This window comes from Callithrix jacchus, chromosome 14 (assembly GCF_049354715.1).
Source record: "Callithrix jacchus isolate 240 chromosome 14, calJac240_pri, whole genome shotgun sequence".
Taxonomy (NCBI): Eukaryota; Metazoa; Chordata; class Mammalia; order Primates; family Cebidae; genus Callithrix; species Callithrix jacchus.
The window spans coordinates 18661965-18675138 of NC_133515.1; positions in this window are offsets into that span (position 1 = coordinate 18661965).

Here is a 13174-nt window from a genome sequence, read left to right on the forward strand (position 1 = left end):
AAAAATTAGCAGGGCATGGTGGTGCATGCCTATAACCTCAGCTACTTGGGAGGTTGAGGCATGAGAATCGCTTGAACCTGGGAGGCAGAGGATTCAGTGAGCTGAGATCCCACCACTGCACTCCAGCTTGGTGACAGAGCAAGACTCTGTTTCAAAGAAACAAAAAACAAAACCAACCAGACAAACAAAAACCTGGAGTGTTTAGGGTGTTTTTTGTTGTTATTGTTTTTTAATGTTTAACTGTGAAAGTAAGTAACACCATTGATGGCTGGCTAACTTTCAGAAGCTTGTTTACTGAGTAGAGTGAACAACTGCTGCTAAGTGGCTGATTTTAGGGAGTGTATTTACTGATGTGAAGTTGTTATGATTGATTAGAGTGGGTTTGAAACTGGCTTTGGTCATTATTTGTTGTCACAGTCAAGTAATAATAATTTCTTCCTAGGAGGATAGAATTTTTTTTCTCATTTCCCCCTTTTAAATTCTCCATCAGTCAGAGTTGCAGAAAATACTCTAGGAATTCTCCAGATCTTTGCCACTGTTACTGATTCTTCTTAAAGATGTGTTTTCATATGCCAAATGTGGGTGAAGGGGAGAAGAAAAGCAAAGCACACTGCCATGTGTGTACCTATGCAACTGTCTTGCATGCTCTGCTCATGTACCCCAAAACCTATAATCCAATAAAAAATTAAAAAAAAAAAATCCTTAGAATGGCACACCAAAAAAAAAAAAAAAAAAGATGTGTTTTTATTTTCAGTGGTCTGATTTTCTGTTATGTATCAATCAATATATTTTCATCTTGTTTTGTCTTTAATCAATAAACATTTGTAATACTAGGTAATAAACACTGAGCTATGAGAGAGACAGGAGTAACTAAGAATAACCTGGGACTATTAGGCACTTAGAAACCATCACCCAATATGTCTTCTGAGGCTTGAAGATGAGTCTCAGATTGTTGAGTCAGCAACTTCCTAAGTCTACCTCAGGTAGACAGGTTGCCTTTTCTCTTAGTTTTTCCAGCACCATTTGTTGAAAAGACCATCCTTTCACCATTGAATGGGTTTTGGCACCCTTGTCAAAAGTAAGTTGACCGTTAAGTCTATCTTTACACCAATAGCTTACTGCCCTGATTGCAGCAGCTTTGTAGTAAGTTGAAATTAGATGTTATGATTCCTTAACCTCAGTCTTCTTTTCCAAAATTGTTTTAGTTACCCTAGATCCTTGCTTTCTGTATAAGCTTTAGAATTATTTATTAAATCATCAATTTCCATTTTTTAAAGTCTGCCGATAATTTTATTATAATTGTATATAATTTACAGATGAATTAGGGGAGAATTGATGCCATGATACTGAGTGTTCTGTTCCATAAACAAAGTGTCTCCCTACATTTATTTATTTATTTCTTATTTTTCTGGATAAATGTTCTGTGGTTTTCTTCATAAAAATTTTTCACTTAGATTTTCTCTAAATATGTAATGATTCTTATACCACTGTAAATGGTATATTCTTTTAAATTATAATTTGTAATTTGCAATTGCTTATTGCTAGCATAGAGAAATACATTTAATTTTTACATATTGGTTTATATACTATGATATTGCTAAACTTCTGGTATTGTTTCTGTAGATTCTTTGGAATATTCTATGTAGACAATCATGTTGCCTGTGAATAAAGACAGTTGTTTCTTCTTTTCTAATCTGTAAATTGTTTTCCTCTCTCACCTTATTGTACTTGCTGGGCCTCCAGTACAATGTGGATTGAGTGAAAATCCTTCCCTTGTTCTCAGTCTTAGCGGGAAAGCATTCCACTTTTCCTCTTTTTTGTCAGAATAAAATTTTATTTCACATTGAAAGAAACTGTGAAAAAGATTTACATTTTCCCATATTATAGCACAACATCTTAATGAAATATTTCTTGCCGTAAATAAGATGTTCTTAGTCTGAAAAACTGAAACAACAGTTTGTGTTCTTCAAGGTAAAGCAAAATGACTTAACAAATAATGGTTTAAAAGTTTTAAATCCAAACATAAACATATGGCTTCATTATTAATATCCTTTGTAGCCCATTACAAAATTATTTCCATTATCAATTAGTACCTATTTACAAGGATACGTTCCTAAAATCGTTTTGATCAGTTGGAAAACGGCAGAAAAATGAACACAGTTCAGAAATATCAATCATACATTTTTGCTGCATATTAAACTGTGTGGTAACTATACCATACATATACAGTTCTAGCTAATCTTTATTATCTACAAATTTGTTTTCAAATAATTTTTACTAGTAATCTCAAAAATTTGGCTATTTAAAAGCAAATGACTAAAACATTTATGTTGGCACAAAATGATAATTTTTAAGTCATTTATGCTAAGGTTTTAACAAATAAAGAAAAATTTAAAAATACATTTAGAGTGTCAATTCTAATATTTAAAAACTAAAGAAAAATTAAAAATTAAGTCGTTCATTCAAAAAAGTGAAATTTTAAAGTAAGTTCCTTAGCAAATAAAGTAATGCAAATTTTCTAATAGATTGCTCATTTTCTACAATGGTTAGATTCAAAAATACATACTAATTAAGTAAACATAAACTCTATGCCACAGGGAGAATCATCTTTGAGATTAGTTTTGAGATCAGTCTTAAATATTTCAGAACACACTAGAATATGACCTATTTGTTCTTTCGGTTGATTAAAGAAAAACAAAACCACAGAATTATTTCAGTTAAATGGATTAAAAATTACTAAATAGGTCTAAATTTGGACTTAAAGTACAGTTTTTTGAAATAAGTAATGTAGAAAGTTTTGAGTAACATTTAGTCTCTTTATTAAGTATAAATATACTTCAAATGCCATGCATCTGTAATTCAGGATGTCAAATTATAGCCTGCATTGATAGTACATGTCTATGGCAGGGAGATAGTAGTTAGTTCATTATGGACAGTAAAGGAAGAAAGAATATTTCTTGAGAGAAAAAAGAATATTAAATAGGAACATCAGGGAAGAGAAAAGCCTGGTCCTCAAAATAAAAGGGCCATTAATTGAAGAGAGAAATATTACTCTTTACTGACATTTAAAAGCATTATCTCTATTAGGAATAATGTAATACTGTCTCATTCTTATTACATATTATAATCATGTATATTTGTGCTGCATGTGTATACATATATTTACACACACACTCAACATGTATATTTATATGTATTTATTTATACACACACTATATGTAATATAGTATATATGGTGTGTGATTGTGTGTGTGTATATGTATATTCTGAAACTGCATGATGACATGGTGATATTTTAGCAATGTAAAAAAATCTCTTCATTTTATTTTACTTGTGCAGATACATGCTCAGGGGTACATGTGCAGAATGTGCAGGGGTTTTTTACGTAGGTATACATATGCTATGGTGGTTTGCTGCACCTATCAATCAGTCATGCAGGTTTTAAGCCCTGCATGCATTATGTGTTTGTCTTAATGCTCTCCCTCCCCTTGTCCCCCACCCCTCCCGGTCCCTGGTGTGTGATGTTCCCCTCCCTGTGTCCATGTGTTTCATTGTTCAACTCCCGCTTATGAGTGAGAACAGGTGGTGTTTGGTTTTCTTTTCCTGTGTTAGTTTGCTGAGGATTATGGCTTCCAGCTTCATCCATGTCCCTGCAAAGGATATGAATTCATTTTTATGGCTGCATAGTATTACATGGTGTTTATGTGCCACATTTTCTTTATCCAGTCTATCATTGATGGGCATTTGGGTTGGTTCCATGTCTTTGCTATTGTAAATAGTGCTATAATAAATATACATATGCATGTGTCCTAATAGTAGAATGATTTATATTCCTTTGGGTATATACCTAGTAATGGGATTGCTGGGTCAAATGGTATTTCTGGTTCTAGACCCTTGAGGAATCACAATATCTTCCACAATGGTTGAACTAATTTACATTTCCACCAACAGTGTGAAAGTATTCCTATTCCTCCACAGCCTCACCAGCATCTATTGTTTCTTGACTTTTTAATAATCACCATTCTGACTGGCATGAGATGGTATCTCACTGTAGTTTTGATTTGCATTTCTCTACTGATCAGTGATGAGGAGGGTTTTTTTGTATGCTTATTGGCTGCATAAATGTCTTCTTTTGAGAAGTGTTCATATCCTTTGCCCACTTTCTGTGGGGTTGTTTTTTTCTTGTAAATTTATTTAAAAATCTTTGTAGATTCTGGATATCAGACCTTTTGCAGATGGGTAGATTGCAAATTTTTTCTCCCATTCTGTAGTTTACCTGTTCATGCTAATGCTAGTTTCTTTTGCTGTGCAGAACTTCTTTACTTTAATTAGATCCCATTTGTCAATTTTGGTTTTTGTCACAATTGCTTTTGGTGTTTTCATCATGAAGTGTTTGCCCATGCCTATGTCCTGAATGGTACTAGGTTTTCTTCTAGGATTTTTATGATGTAGCATTTTATATTTAAGTCTTAAATCCATCTTCAGTTAGTTTTTGTATAAGGTGTAAGGAAGGGATCCAGTTTCAGTTTTCTGTATATGGCTAGCCAGTTTCCCCAGCACCATTTATTAAATAGGGAATCTCTTCCTCATTACTTGTTTTTGTCAGGTTTGTTAAGATCAGGTGGTTGTAGATGTGCTATTTCTGAGTTCTCTGCCCTGTTCCGTTGGTCTATATACCTGTTTTGGTACCAATATCATGCTGTTTTGGTTACTGTAGCCTTTGTAGTATAGTTTGAAGTCAGATAGCTTGATGCCTCCAGCTTTTTTCTTTTTGCTTAGGATTGTCTTGGCTATACGGGCTCTTTTTTTGTTCCATATGAAATTTAAAGTAGTTTTTTCTATTTCTGTAAAGAAAGTCCGTGGTACCTTGATGGGGATAGCATTGAATCTATAAATTACTTTGGGCATTATGCCCATTTTCACAATATTGATTCTTCCTATGAGAATGAAATGTTCCATTTGTTTGTGTCCTCTTTTATTTTCCTGAAGAGTGGTTTGTATTTCTCCATGAAGAGGTCCATCATGTTGCTTGTAAGCTGTATTCTTAGGTATTTTATTTCCTTTGCAGCAGTTGTGAATGGGAGTTCATTTATGATTTGGCTCTCTGTTTGTCTATTATTGGTGTATAGGAATGGTTGTGATCTTTACACATTGATTTTGTATCCTGAGACTTTGCTGAAGTTGCTTATCAGCTTAAAATGCTTTTGGGCTGATAAAATGGGGTTTTCTATATATAGAATCATGTCATCTGCAAACAGGGACAATTTGTCCTTTTCTCTTCCTATCTGAATACCCTTTATTCCTTTCTGTTGCCTGACCGCCCTGGCCAGAACTTCCAATACTATGTTGAATAAGAGCGGTGAGAGAGAGCATCCTTGTCTTGTGCCAGTTTTCAAAGGGAACACTTCCAGCTTTTGCCCATTCAGTATGATATTGGCTATGGGTTTGTCATACATAATTCTTACTATTTTGAGACATGTTCCATCAACATCTAATTTATTGAGTTTTTAACATGAAGGGATGTTGAATTTTATCTAAGGCCTATTCTACATCTATTGAGACAATTGTGGTTTTTGTCATTGGTTCTGTTTATGTGATGGGTTATGTTTATTGATTTGCATATGTTGAACCAGCCTTGCATCCCAGGGATGAAGCCAACTTGCTTGTGGTGGACAAGCTTTTTAATGTGCTGCTGGATTCAGTTTGCTAGAATTTTATTGAGGATTTTCGCATCAATGTTCATCAGGGATACTGGCATGAAGTTTTCTTTTTTGTTGGGTCTCTGCCAGGTTTTGGTATCAGGATGATGCTGGCCTCATAAAATGAGTTAGGGAGGAGTCCCTCCTTTTCAATTGTTTGGGATAGTTTCAGAAGAAATGGTATCAGCTTCTCTTTGTACATCTGGTAGAATTTGGCTGTGAATCTGTCTGGTCCTAGGCTTTTTTTTGGTTGGTAGGCTATTAATTACTGCCTGAATTTCAGAACTTGTTATTGGTCTATTTAGTGATTCAACTTCTTCCTGGTTTAGTCTAGGGAGGATGTATGTTTCCAGGAATTTATTAATTTCTTTTAGATTTTCTAGTTTATTTGTGTAGAGGTGTCTATAGTACTCTCTGATAGTAGTTTGTGTTTCTGTGGGATCAATGGTGATATCTCCTTTATTGTTTTTTATTATGTCTATTTGATTCTTCTCTTTTATTCTTAATTAGTGTAGCTAGCAGTCTATCTATTTCGTTAATTTTATAAAAAAAAAAACAGCTCCTGGATTCATTGATCTTTTTAAAGGGGTTTTCATGGTCACTATATGGTGACATTTTAGCAATTTCAGAATAAATCCATAGACTAAATCACAGTATGCATAAGTCATTTATATCTTTTTTTTTTTAACAGAACAACACATAAGTTTATTTCAAATGTAACGGCAATGTTAAAATTGACAAGTTTAATTCTTAACTGCACCAAGCAAACTTAGCCATTTAAGTTTTTTTTTAAAGTTATTCCCTCCAAAAAACTGGGGGAGCTTTTCTTTTCCACCACCACACACCATGGTTTCCCAATAGTTCTCTTTTTGGAGGACTTTTCAGTTGATGAGTAAACAAACTGCTTTAGAGATATTTCAGAACTTCTCCCAAATGAAAACTAATCTGGACAAACTATATATTGCATAGATTTCTCTACAGATTCTTTGCTTTAAAACCTAAATGCAAATACCATAAAGTGTAATTTTAACCTATTTGCCCCACAGTAAAAACTATTTGTCCTGAAAAATATGATGGATATATCCTGTGATTTTCTAGTTAACAGAATTGTTCTACTTCAAAGATAATTATTATCATATATCAAAATAATCAGCTCAACATGGGACATTAGTTCGATCTTTACTAACTCATAGGCATATGAAGTTTGCCCGGCTTTTTACCTCTTCCACATTTTTCTCCTTCTCCTCCATAAGTGGATGGAATTATTTAATATAAGTTTGATATAGAACAATTAACCTTTTATATGTTTATAAAAGGTTAATTGTTTAAGTCACTGACTAGTGTGGAAAAAAGAAACTCTATATATATTGATAGGGAGCCTACACAATTCAAAATTTAATATTTTTTCCTCCTTAAATAACATGTACTTGTCATGAGGCAGCTATTCGGTTTTCAATAACCACATTTAGGGACACATTCATAGGACTGATTAGATAGTCCAGGTGAAATGGTTATAGAAATAGAGGCAGTGTCATCTCAGAAAACCATTTATATATCAAAGTCCATTTTGATATCTGGAAAGTTGACAAAAAGGCTGCTGTATTCTTCACAATAATTACACTTTCTGTAACTCAAGCACTCTTCTCTTGGCAAGAGCAAGCTGAAGATAAAGGTGCTTACTGCTAAACTTTTCTTCTAAGCTTAGATTTGGATTGTTTAAGAAGTGAACATCCCCCAAAAACCAGCAAGGTCTTTTTACATTCTTACCATCTTAAGATCAGAACTCTATAAACTCCTTCACCAGCTGTCTTCTTTTTCTGTATTATTCTTGGCACTCACGGCTGTTGAAGTCTACTGCTCTTTGTACTTTCGCATTCTCAAAAACTTAAGGTTATAAAGTGTGCATCAACATTTTATAAAATAATTTTGTCATTTAACATATTTGGAGATGAGACTTTTATACCAGAATTTTACATAAGAGGATAAATACTATGAAGGAAACTTCCTTTTAAAGTCAAATGACAGAAAGCTCAAGCCCTTGCATTATTTTAAAGTCTGAGAAAATTTCTAACTGGTGGAGATGGGACTACAAGAGGAAAACATAAATATTTCAGATGTCTCCCATCTTACAAAGTTATCAACCTGTCAAAGCCACTCCCTGTGTGCCAGAAAATGATCTGGCATAAACCAGTCCTCTCAGTGGAGGAGGTCACAGTGCCATTTGTATTATTAACACTTTACACTTCTGCTTTTCCAAGAATAGAAGCAATATGTTTAACAATTACCCCTGCCTTAAATCCTTAAACTCAGTATCATAGGCACAGAGTGTAAGCAAATCTGGGATGCTCTCCAACAGATATGCAATAGCACAGCTATGTTACTCTCAAAAATACTGCCTAGATATTTTTTCCTGTAAAATCAAAAGCTCAGTGGTTACACTTTTAACAGCTGGCACTGGCTGACATTAATTGCATCTATTACGTCACAGTCCATCTAAGCTTCCTTTAGGTATTTTTTAATATGTTCAACAGAAAACACCTGCTTCAGGTTTATTTAGGTGTAGTGACCTATAAGGACATCAACTCAATTTTTAAGGTTAGACTATTTTTGGGTTTACTGATGAAAAAGGAACAGGGAAAAAATTAAATCACAACAAACCTCTCTAGGTCAGTTAAAGGCCATATGTCTAGCTGGGATATTAAAACAAATTAATCTCACCAGCTCATATTCTAAAAGTTAATGCCAATAGTAACAATCAACAGCAGGAAAAACCAACCTGCTAGTAACCAGCCCACTCAATAGCAAAAAAGCAGTTTCACTCAAATATTTAGACAAAAGTATAACACTACCCAAACCAAACTGCCCCACCCACCAGCAAGAAGAGAAGAAATAATTGCTTAATAATCAAAATAAGCTTGGTATTTCTTACAAGGATAACGATGTTCCAACTTCTGAGAGTGTGCTGAGAAGGACTAAGGTGGAGTGAAGGTGATGCCTAGGGATTAGTATCCCACGAAGTCTTTAAAAACCCAAAGTACCGGGCCGGGCGCGGTGGCTCAAGCCTGTAATCCGAGCGCTTTGGGAGGCCGAGGCGGGTGGATCACGAGGTCAAGAGATCGGGACCATCCTGGTCAACATGGTGAAACCCCGTCTCTACTAAAAATACAAAAAATTAGCCGGGCATGGTGGCGCGTGCCTGTAATCCCAGCTACTCAGGAGGCTGAGGCAGGAGAATTGCCTGAACCCAGGAGGCGGAGGTTGAGCAGGGCTCCCAATGGCCAAAGCTGTAAAAATTAAATAAACTAAGTAAGTAATGATAGTAATGAATTATAATTCAAAGAGTAATATAAATATCCATGAATCCAAACTGATATAAATAAATGATTAAGTAAATAAATAGAAAAAGAGACGACTCTTTATTACAGAAGAATCTCTCTCTTCTCTCTTCCCCCGTGTGTGTGTGTGTGTGTGTGTGTGTGTGTGTGTGTGTGTGTGTCTGCTGTTGAGAAACAGAAAATTATCATTAAAGTACTGATAATAACCGGTTCAGGTAAGATCCATTGATGGATGCTTAAATTATTGGGTATGACTTTAAAGAGAAACAGAATGCTTGCAAAGCATCAAAATATCCCCCCCACGCACAAGTACTATTAATTACCATAGTGGTTTTAATTTGTTGCCACAAATATTTTGACACTCCTCTCTTCAGGATATGGAGCTTAATTCTTTTTTAGTTTGGGCTAGATTTAGTGACTTATTTTTTTAAAAATAGAGTATGGAAACAGGGAAATAGTAACTTTTCCGTGAATAAAGCTAGCTGACACTGCCTTAACCAAGTGATCAAGCTTAACACCAGTAATAAGACACTCTGATATCATGTATCCAGAATATGAAGTGATAACAAGGGCACATCATTTTTGTGCTTTTCCTTCCAAATATTCATAATCTCAGTTTGATTGGTGAGAAAACACCACATAGATCCAATCAAAATACCTTGCCAGTACACTTCAAAGGGGTAAGGCAAAAATAAATAAATAAATATGACGTAGTATTTGCTAGCACAACAGGGTGGTAACAGTAAAAAAAAATTTAATTGTTCATTTAAAAATAACTAAAAGAGTATAATTGAATTGCTTGCAACATAAAGGATAAATGGTTGAGGTGATGGATGCCCTATTTATCCTAATGTGATTATTGTACATTGCATGCCTGTATCAAAATATCTCATGTAACCTGTAAATATATATATATATATATCCCTATTGTGTACCACAAAAGTTTTAAATTAGAAAAAGATTGTGTTAAGACAATGAAAAACAATAAAAGACTAAGATATTTTTCCAGATTAGAGGAGACTAAGGACACCTGACAACTAAATGTAAAGTTGTATTCTGTCCTGGATCCTGGAATAGAAAAGTAACATTAGTGGAAAAACTGGGGAAATCCAAATCAACACTGTAATTAAGTTAGTATATTGTATAAATGTTAATTTCCTGTTCTGATAACTGTACCATGATTGTGTAAAATGATAACATTAGAGAAGTTGAGTGAAGAATATATGGAACCCTTCTGTATTCTTTGCAATTATTCTGTAAGACTAAAGGTATTTCAGAATAAGATGTTAAAGTGAAGATGACTGCTTAAAATAAAAACAATATCTTCGACTTCAGATATTCTTTCTTCTGCTTGGTCAATTCGGCTATTGAAACTTGCGTTTGCTTCGCGAAGTTCTCGTATTGTGTTTTTCAGCTCCTTTAATTCATTCATATTCCTCTCTAAGGTATCCATTCTTGTTATCATTTCCTCGAATCTTTTTTCAAATCTTTTTTCAAGGTTCTTAGTTTCTTTGCATTGATTTAATACATGATCTTTTAGCTCACAAAAGTTTCTCATTATCCATCTTCTGAAGTCTAATTCCGTCATTTCGTCACAGTCATTCTCCGTCCAGCTTTGTTCCCTTGCTGGTGAGGAGTTTTGGTCCTTTCTAGGAGGCGAGGTGTTCTGGTTTCGGGTGTTTTCCTCCTTTTTGCGCTGGTTTCTTCCCATCTTTGTGGATTTGTCCGCTGGTCGTCTGCGTAGTTGCTGACTTTTCGTTTGGGTCTCTGAGTGGACACCCAGAATGTTGATGATGAAGTATTTCTGTTGCTTGGTTTTCCTTCTACCAGTCTAGCCCCTTCGCTGTACGACTGTTGAGGTCCGCTCCAGACCCTGCTTGTCTGGGGTGCACCTCTAGTAGCCGTGGCACAGCGAGGGATGCTACCAGTTTCTTTTTCTGCTCTCTTTGTCCCAGGATGATGCCTGCCTAATGACAGTCTTTTGGATATAGAGGGGTCAGGGAGCTGCTTGAGGAGACAGTTTGTACTTTATAGGGGTTTAATTGCTGAGCTGTGCACTCTGTTGTTCATTCAGGGCTGTTAGGCTGCTATGTTTGATTCTGCTGCAACACAGCTCATTAAACAACCCTTAAACATAAGACCTGGCACCATAAAAACCCTAGAAGGAAATCTAGGCAAAACTATCCAGGACATAGGAGTAGGCAAGGACTTCATGAACAAAACACCAAGAGCATTGGCAACAAAAGCCAAAATAGACAAATGGGACCTAATGAAACTCCACAGCTTCTGCACGGCAAAAGAAACAGTCACTAGAGTGGATCGGCAACCAACAGAATGGGAAAAAATTTTCGCAGTCTACCCATCTGACAAGGGGCTGATATCCAGAATTTACAAAGAACTCAAGCAGATTTACAGGAAAAAAACAAACAAGCCCATTCAAAAGTGGGCAAAGGATATGAACAGACACTTTACGAAAGAAGACATATATGAGGCCAACAATCATATGAAAAAATGCTCATCGTCACTGGTCATCAGAGAGATGCAAATCAAAACCACATTGAGATACCATCTCACGCCAGTTAGAATGGCGATCATTAAAAAATCTGGAGACAACAGATGCTGGAGAGGATGTGGAGAAAAAGGAACACTTTTACACTGTTGGTGGGAGTGTAAATTAGTTCAACCATTGTGGAAGACGGTGTGGCGATTCCTCAAGGCCTTAGAAATAGAAATTCCATTTGACCCAGCAATCCCATTACTGGGTATATTTCCAAAAGACTATAAATCGTTCTACTATAAGGACACATGTACACGAATGTTCATTGCAGCACTGTTTACAATAGCAAAGACCTGGAATCAACCCAAATGCCCATTGATAATAGACTGGATTGGAAAAATGTGGCACATATACACCATGGAATATTATGCAGCAATCAGAAATGATGAGTTCGTGTCGTTTGTAGGGACATGGATGAATCTGGAAAACATCATCCTCAGCAAACTGACACAAGAGCAGAAAATGAAACACCGCATATTCTCACTCATAGGTGGGTGATGAAAAATGAGAACACATGGACACAGAAAGGGGAGTACTAAACACTGGGGTCTATTGGGGGGAAAAGGGGAGGGCCAGTGGGAGGGGGAGGTGGGGAGGGATAGCCTGGGGAGAAATGCCAAATGTGGGTGAAGGGGAGAAGAAAAGCAAAGCACACTGCCATGTGTGTACCTACGCAACTGTCTTGCATGCTCTGCTCATGTACCCCAAAACCTATAATCCAATAAAAAATTTAAAAAAAAATAAAAAAATAAAAAATAAATAAATAAAAAAATAAAAACAATAACAATGTACTAGGTGGTTTTTAATATATGTAGAAAAAATAAGACAATAGTAGCACAAAGAATGGAAAGCAATGAATGAAATTCTATTCTAAGTTTGCAATGTATATAAAGTGGTAAAATATCAATTAAAGGTGGATAATGACAATGTGAAAATTACCATACTTAGAGTACTCACTAGGAAAAAGAAAAAGCAGAGAAGTACAAGTAAAAGGCAAGAGAGCTGGGTGTGGTGGCCCACATCTACAATCCCAGCTATTCAGGAAGCTAAGGCAACAGAATCATTTAAGCCCAGAATTCTGAGATCAGCCTGGGCAATATAGCAAGTTGCTGTATCTTAAAAAAAATAAAATACAAGGCGGGTGGATCACGAGGTCAAGAGATCGAGATCATCCTGGTCTATATGGTGAAACCCCGTCTCTACTAAAAATACAAAAAATTAGCTGGGCATGGTGGCGTGTGCCTTTAATCCCAGCTACTCAGGAGGCTGAGGCAGGAGAATTGCCTGAACCCAGGAGGCGGAGGCTGCGGTGAGCCGAGATCATGCCATTGCACTCCAGCCTGGGTAGCAAAAGTGAAACTCCATCTCAAAAAAATAAAAATAAATAAAAAATAAAATACAAAAGCTAAGAGAGAAGATAAATTAGAATTCTAAAAATACTCAATAATCCCTAAAAAGGAACAAAAAGGAAAAATGAAAAAACTATGAAAATATAGAACAAATGCCAAGCAAGGAGCAAAATGGTAGACCTATCCAACCAAATGAAAATTTATAGTAAATTAAAATGGGCTAAACACTCCAAA